The sequence below is a fragment of the Oryctolagus cuniculus genome, chromosome 12 (assembly GCF_964237555.1).
Source record: "Oryctolagus cuniculus chromosome 12, mOryCun1.1, whole genome shotgun sequence".
In the NCBI taxonomy this organism is placed as follows: Eukaryota; Metazoa; Chordata; class Mammalia; order Lagomorpha; family Leporidae; genus Oryctolagus; species Oryctolagus cuniculus.
This window is the reverse complement of record NC_091443.1, coordinates 104962458-104969296: the sequence shown is the minus strand read 5'-3', so window position 1 is coordinate 104969296 and position 6839 is coordinate 104962458. Positions and strand designations below refer to the sequence as shown.

The 6839-nt window shown below is 56.1% G+C and overlaps 1 protein-coding gene across 8 annotated transcripts in view; it reads left to right on the top strand.

Annotated features, from left to right (window-relative positions):
* The first annotated feature begins 2265 nt into the window (after nt 1–2265).
* Nucleotides 2266–6839, top strand: part of ZFAND6 (zinc finger AN1-type containing 6) — a 79700-nt gene continuing 75126 nt past the window's right edge. For 2 of the 8 annotated variants that reach the window (XM_070054598.1, XM_070054586.1), the window contains exon 1: nt 2568–2597. The gene's annotated coding sequence lies outside the window, so the exon portion shown is untranslated. Of the gene's footprint in view, nt 2495–2567; nt 2598–6839 lie in introns of those variants that run through there. The other 6 variants (XM_070054595.1, XM_070054583.1, XM_070054579.1 and 3 more) reach the window with 5 other exon arrangements.

The following is a 6839-nucleotide window of genomic DNA, read 5'->3' as shown; positions in this document are numbered from 1 at the left end:
CCGGTGCTTCAGGCCAGGGCATTAACCTGCTGCGTCACAGCACCATCAAATCAACTTCTTTTAAGCCCATTTTGCATGGACTTTTCAGAGCGCCCTCCCAACGTAAGTCCTCCTCAATTAGGCTTTTGCCCAACACCTAAAAGATGCTTCCCAAAGAGACCTGGAACTGTTCAAGGCAACAGCCGATTTTGAACTTGAACTAGGAGCTTCTGACACTGCCGGCTCTCCCCGACCTGGACACACCTTGCGTTTGCCTTCGGGCTTTACTCTCCTGCCTCTCACTTCTGTCCACTGTGGGACCTGTGCTCTCACAGTTCTCGTTCTGGAATGTTCTTCACACGACTAACAAGCCCGCTCAGATCTCGGGTCTTCAGTGAGGCCTGCCGTGACTACCAAACTTAACACTGCAGCCGGGCCCTCCCGCTCTGCACCCTTAACACTGGCCAGCCCTTACCGACTCCCCACATACGTCAGTTACTTAGCAGGGTTACTATTTGCACCTCTCACCCCACGAGAATGAAAAAATCTATAATAGCAAGGACCTTTGTTTTGCTCACTGATGGCTCATTATCACTGGGTCCTAACAAATCTCGAGCAGGAATCTGAATCCCAGCCAGGACCCCAAGTTCCTTCCATAGGAGCAGAGACCAGTGAACCGAAGACACCCCATTCCCGAGACTAGCAGTGTCCACGCAGCTGTCACAATCCACCCCTCACCTCCCTTCTCAGTTCCACAGTGGCTTCCACGTCTCAGCGAGTCAAGCCAACTACTCAATCTGTTAAGACCTATCTTGGGGCTGGTGCTGTGGTGTAGCAGGTTAATCCTCTGCCTGCAGTGGCGGCATCCCATATGGGCACCGGCTCGAGTCCCGGCTGCTCTACTTCCCATCCAGCTCTCTGCTATGGCCTGGGAAAGCAGTAGAAGATGGCCCAAGTGCTTGGGCCCCTGCACCCACATGGAATGCTGGGAAGAAGCTCCTGGCTTCTGGCTCCTGGCTTTGGATGGGCACAGCTCCGGCAGTTGCGGCCATCTGGGAGTGAACAAGCAGTTGGAAGACCTCTTTCTCTCCCTTTCTCTGCCTCTCTGTAACTCTGCCTTGCAAATAAATAAATTAGCAATAATAATAATAAAAAAAGACATGCACTCCAACATGGTCCTGCTTGCTTTGAAACTAAAAACAGTTTGGATGCCTCAGGGCCCAAGGCACAGTGGGCTCCAGTTTTCCACAGGTGTGACTGTTTCTCACTTGAGGCTGGACCCCAGGGCGGCAGGAAATTCCTTCCTTCCCTTCCCAGGAGGCTAAGCCCCCTGCACAGTGTCACAGTGTCACCTCCTCCCTGAAGGCTCTCTGGCTTCTAGCTCCGGCTGCATAATTAATCACTTCCTGTGTTAGGGGCTCACTCACTGCCCAGCCGCCCACCTTGTACACAGCAGAAAGAATTCCACTCCTCCAAGCGGGCCCTGGCTATTGAGCTGGGTGAAGTAATGACAGCAGAGAGCACCCGGAAAAAATAACATTTCTAGATTACACTTTTAAAAAAATCAAAATTAATGCAAAATATTGAAATTTAAAACACTACATTCAAGAGTTTCAGGACTAGGTCTGCAACCCTCGCCCACCAACTAGAGTGTGACCTGAACTCCCGGCTCGGGCCGGGGCTGGAACCACGCTTTCGGAAAAGCCTGGGGACAGGGGGTGTCTGCGGCGCGCCGTGCACCTGTGCACGCGTGTTGCACACTTGCGCACACACATTTTCTGCTCTCTCTGCTCTTTCCCAATGCTGGCCCCTGGACAGGGCAGAGTAGCACCGCCGAGGGAGTGGCCAGGGCGCGGACTCAGCGCTGGCCACGACCGGCGCCACGGGGCTGCCTGTGGGGCCCGCCGCTCGGAATTCCCACGGGCACACCTGGCAGGTGAGGCGCGACCCCTCTCAGGTGCCTCGATCTCAGGCACGCGCCACTCCCGGAGAGGCGGCAGAAGGACCCGAACCTGCAATCGCCAGACCCTCCAAAGTCTCCGCGGGTCGCCCGCAAATCGCCCTCCAGCAGCAGCCGGCGGACGAGCAAAGAGCGAAGCGACCGGAGCCACCCGGCCAGCGCGCAGGCGGGCAGGAAGGAGGAGCGGCTCCCCTCGCTCCGCCCCGCCTCCTCCCCCGGCCTCGACCAATCGCCGCGCGCTGCGAACCCGGCCACGCCCCCTTCCCCGCCCCTGCAGCCCCGCGGCTCCGCCCGGGCCGGTAATAATCAGGCCGCGGGCGGGCCGCGCCGCGTCAGCGCCGGGCGCCGACCAATCGGAGCGCTCTCCCCGGCCTCGCGTCACAGGCCGAACAACCAAACAGAAAAGTTTAATAAACAGCGGACGGAGAGGGGGGCCGGCGGTGGCTGGGCCGGAGCGAGCTGGGGGGTTCTGCGGCCTCACCTGTCCCCATTCACCGGCGGCGACCGGCGGCGGCATCGGCGGGCAGCGCGTCAGGCGGAGGCGGCCGCCGCCAGGTGAGCAGCAGCGCGGCCCGCGCCGCCCGGCCGCCGCGCCCTTCCCCCACCGGCGGCGGCCCCTCCCCGGCCCGCGGGCCGCAGGCGCCGGGCGGCGCAGCAGGTGGGGGCCCCGCGGCGGCCGGGGCGTCGGCGAGGGCCCTGAGGCGGCGACGCGGCGGGCGCCCGCCCTCCGGGGCCGGCTTGCAGTCAGGGGCGGGGGGCGCGCCGGGCCCGGCCCCCCCCCCCCCCCTCAGCCGCCCGGTTGCGGAGCCGTTGGCGGTGAGGGGCGCCCCGCCGAGCGCGAGGTGGCTTCTGGCAGGGTCTCTCCGCCTGCCGCGTGTTGGGGGGCTCCTGGGGGGCGGGGAAGGGTGGGCGGCGTGGAGCGGGTGCGACCCCCGGGGCGCCTCTTCCTGGCCCCCCGCCCCGCCTGGTTCTTTGCTCCGCGTTTCTGGGCGGGGGGCTGTGGGGTGTGCAGGCGATGGGACGCGGCGGGGTGAGAGGGGGTCGCGTGCGCCCCCCGGAGCTGCACCTGTTCCTCGGGGGTGGGGGTGGGGGTGGAGACCGCAGGCGACTCCGAGAAACTGGAGCGGACGCCCCTTTCGAACCCGGGGCGGGGTTGATGGATGGATGGATCGATTTACGTAAAATGCCATCAACTCGTCCAGGTTCGCTGCGTGGCGACCGTGTCACCAGTTTTAGGGCGCGCGCTGAGCTGTTGCAGCCTGCGGGGCTTCGGGGTGGGGGGGCGCGGGGTGCGCACGGGTGAATTCCCTTTTACAATGTAGGAATCTGTATATTTTTAAATAAGTGTAAGGGAGGCCGAGAGCGCCAGGAATGCCGGAGGGAAACTGAGGGCTTGGTGCATTTATTGCCTCGACTGTGTATCCATAACGTGCGGGACCCTGCCTTGTGCGCCGTTTTCAATACTGGCGTGCGTGCAGCTTTTTGTATGTCAGTTAAATCAGAATAAAAAAAATTTTTTAAAGTGGCCAAGAGCGCATCTAATACCATAAAGGAACAGTTTGCACACAGTGTGCTAAGGGAAACTGTGACTCCTCCTTGCAAACCCAGAACGGGAGCGCTAGGAAAACTTGGGTCTGGGTCTGGGCTCCCCATCCTGTGGGTCACTCCAGTCGGGCGCACTGGGTTGGTCATTCTTTTGCCTTTTTAAGAAGTTGTTTTATCACATATGTTGGTGTGCCAAAAGCAGCGTGGGGTTTGCTTTGCTTTGCTTTGCTTTGGAGTTTTACGAGAGCTGGTATGCTGCCGTAGTCCTGTGCTGGGAGCTTTTTAATATCGTGTTTTTCTCCCGGAACTCGGGCGCACGCAGGCCCGTGTTCCTGGTTTTGATTTGGTCTTGCCTCTAGCAGCGTGAACACTTCTCGCTTCTCCTCCTGGACAAGGCCGTTTCTTTGCGAATGCTTCCTGTAGGCTGCATCACAGTTTCAGGTAGTGCGTGAAGTAGACGGAAATACTTGGAAGGAAAGTCCTGGAAGAAGTTGAGGGTCTGACCCCCGCTGATTGGTTCCGCGGAGCTGAGTATTTGCAGGAGGAGCAGAGATCCTGTTTGTAAGGAATCTTCCTCTAATTACTGTGTAAAGTCCTCGGGCATTATTCAGCATCTTCTGTAGCAGAGAAAGCTCTCTGACGCAGCCGGCTCTGCCTTCCCTCCCCGCTTTGCCACCTCTCCCCCACCCCCCCAACTTCCCCCAGCGACCCTGAGACCTGCTCTGTGGCTTCCCGTGCCGCGGAGAAAACCCTGCCCACAGCTTTTCCTTCCGGTTCTGCCTGGACCGGCGTTGAGGCAAACACCTGTCAAGTGGCAGAGCCTTCCAGGGAAGCCTTGAGACCAAGGTGTCACTCTGCGGCATTGCCTTGTGCGTCCTTGGCCACATTTTTTGGAGAAACATGTGGATATTTCAAGAGTTATTAAGCGCATATTTCAGTATTTTTTTAGATCTGAGAATGCCCCCAGGTGTTCCTCCAGAGCGGTCTGTTTTTATCATGCCAACAGCAGTGCAGTGACAAGTCAGGGCACAGTGGTGGAGGCGTGGTGCTGTGTGTGTGTGTGTGTGTGTATGTGTGTATAGTGACAAGTCAGGGCACAGTGGTGGAGGCGTGGTGCTGTGTGTGTGTGTGTGTGTATGTGTGTATAGTGACAAGTTAGGGCACAGTGGTGGTGGTGCTGTGTGTGTGTGTGTAATGTATAGTGACAAGTTAGGGCACAGTGGTGGTGGTGCTGTGTGTGTGTGTGTGTGTGTATAGTGACAAGTTAGGGCACAGTGGTGGAGGCGGTAGTGCTGTGTGTGTGTGTAATGTATAGTGACAAGTTAGGGCACAGTGGTGGTGGTGCTGTGTGTGTGTGTGTGTGTGTGTGTGTGTATAGTGACAAGTTAGGGCACAGTGGTGGTGGTGCTGTGTGTGTGTGTGTATGTGTGTATAGTGACAAGTTAGGGCACAGTGGTGGTGGTGCTGTGTGTGTGTGTGTGTGTATAGTGACAAGTTAGGGCACAGTGGTGGTGGTGCTCTGTGTGTGTGTGTGTATGTGTGTATAGTGACAAGTTAGGGCACAGTGGTGGTGGTGCTGTGTGTGTGTGTGTAATGTATAGTGACAAGTTAGGGCACAGTGGTGGTGGTGCTGTGTGTGTGTGTGTGTGTATAGTGACAAGTTAGGGCACAGTGGTGGAGGCGGTAGTGCTGTGTGTGTGTGTAATGTATAGTGACAAGTTAGGGCACAGTGGTGGTGGTGCTCTGTGTGTGTGTGTGTGTGTGTGTGTATAGTGACAAGTTAGGGCACAGTGGTGGTGGTGCTGTGTGTGTGTGTGTATGTGTGTATAGTGACAAGTTAGGGCACAGTGGTGGTGGTGCTCTGTGTGTGTGTGTGTGTGTGTGTATAGTGACAAGTTAGGGCACAGTGGTGGTGGTGCGCTGTGTGTGTGTGTGTATGTGTGTATAGTGACAAGTTAGGGCACAGTGGTGGTGGTGCTGTGTGTGTGTGTGTAATGTATAGTGACAAGTTAGGGCACAGTGGTGGTGGTGCTGTGTGTGTGTGTGTGTGTATAGTGACAAGTTAGGGCACAGTGGTGGAGGCGGTAGTGCTGTGTGTGTGTGTAATGTATAGTGACAAGTTAGGGCACAGTGGTGGAGGCGGTAGTGCTGTGTGTGTGTAATGTATAGTGACAAGTTAGGGCACAGTGGTGGAGGCGGTAGTGCTGTGTGTATGTGTGTATAGTGACAAGTTAGGGCACAGTGGTGGTGGTGCTGTGTGTGTGTGTGTGTGTGTAATGTATAGTGACAAGTTAGGGCACAGTGGTGGTGGTGCTGTGTGTGTGTGTGTGTATGTATAGTGACAAGTTAGGGCACAGTGGTGGAGGCGGTGGTGCTGTGTGTATGTGTGTAATGTATAGTGACAAGTTAGGGCACAGTGGTGGTGGTGCTGTGTGTGTGTGTGTATGTGTGTATAGTGACAAGTTAGGGCACAGTGGTGGTGGTGCTGTGTGTGTGTGTGTAATGTATAGTGACAAGTTAGGGCACAGTGGTGGTGGTGCTGTGTGTGTGTGTGTATGTGTGTATAGTGACAAGTTAGGGCACAGTGGTGGTGGTGCTGTGTGTATGTGTGTAATGTATAGTGACAAGTTAGGGCACAGTGGTGGTGGTGCTGTGTGTGTGTGTATGTGTGTATAGTGACAAGTTAGGGCACAGTGGTGGTGGTGCTCTGTGTGTGTGTGTGTGTGTGTGTGTATAGTGACAAGTTAGGGCACAGTGGTGGAGGCGGTAGTGCTGTGTGTGTGTATGTATAGTGACAAGTTAGGGCACAGTGGTGGTGGTGCTGTGTGTGTGTGTGTGTGTGTAATGTATAGTGACAAGTTAGGGCACAGTGGTGGTGGTGCTGTGTGTGTGTGTGTGTATGTGTGTATAGTGACAAGTTAGGGCACAGTGGTGGTGGTGCTGTGTGTGTGTGTGTAATGTATAGTGACAAGTTAGGGCACAGTGGTGGTGGTGCTGTGTGTGTGTGTGTAATGTATAGTGACAAGTTAGGGCACAGTGGTGGAGGTGGTGGTGCTGTGTGTGTGTGTGTGTATAGTGACAAGTTAGGGCACAGTGGTGGTGGTGCTGTGTGTGTGTGTGTATGTGTGTATAGTGACAAGTTAGGGCACAGTGGTGGTGGTGCTGTGTGTGTGTGTGTGTAATGTATAGTGACAAGTTAGGGCACAGTGGTGGTGGTGCTGTGTGTGTGTGTGTATGTGTGTATAGTGACAAGTTAGGGCACAGTGGTGGTGGTGCTCTGTGTGTGTGTGTATAGTGTCAGGTGGCTTGTTTTTGTCTGAAGCTGGAAGTAGAGATGGTTTAGTTTTTGCAGCAG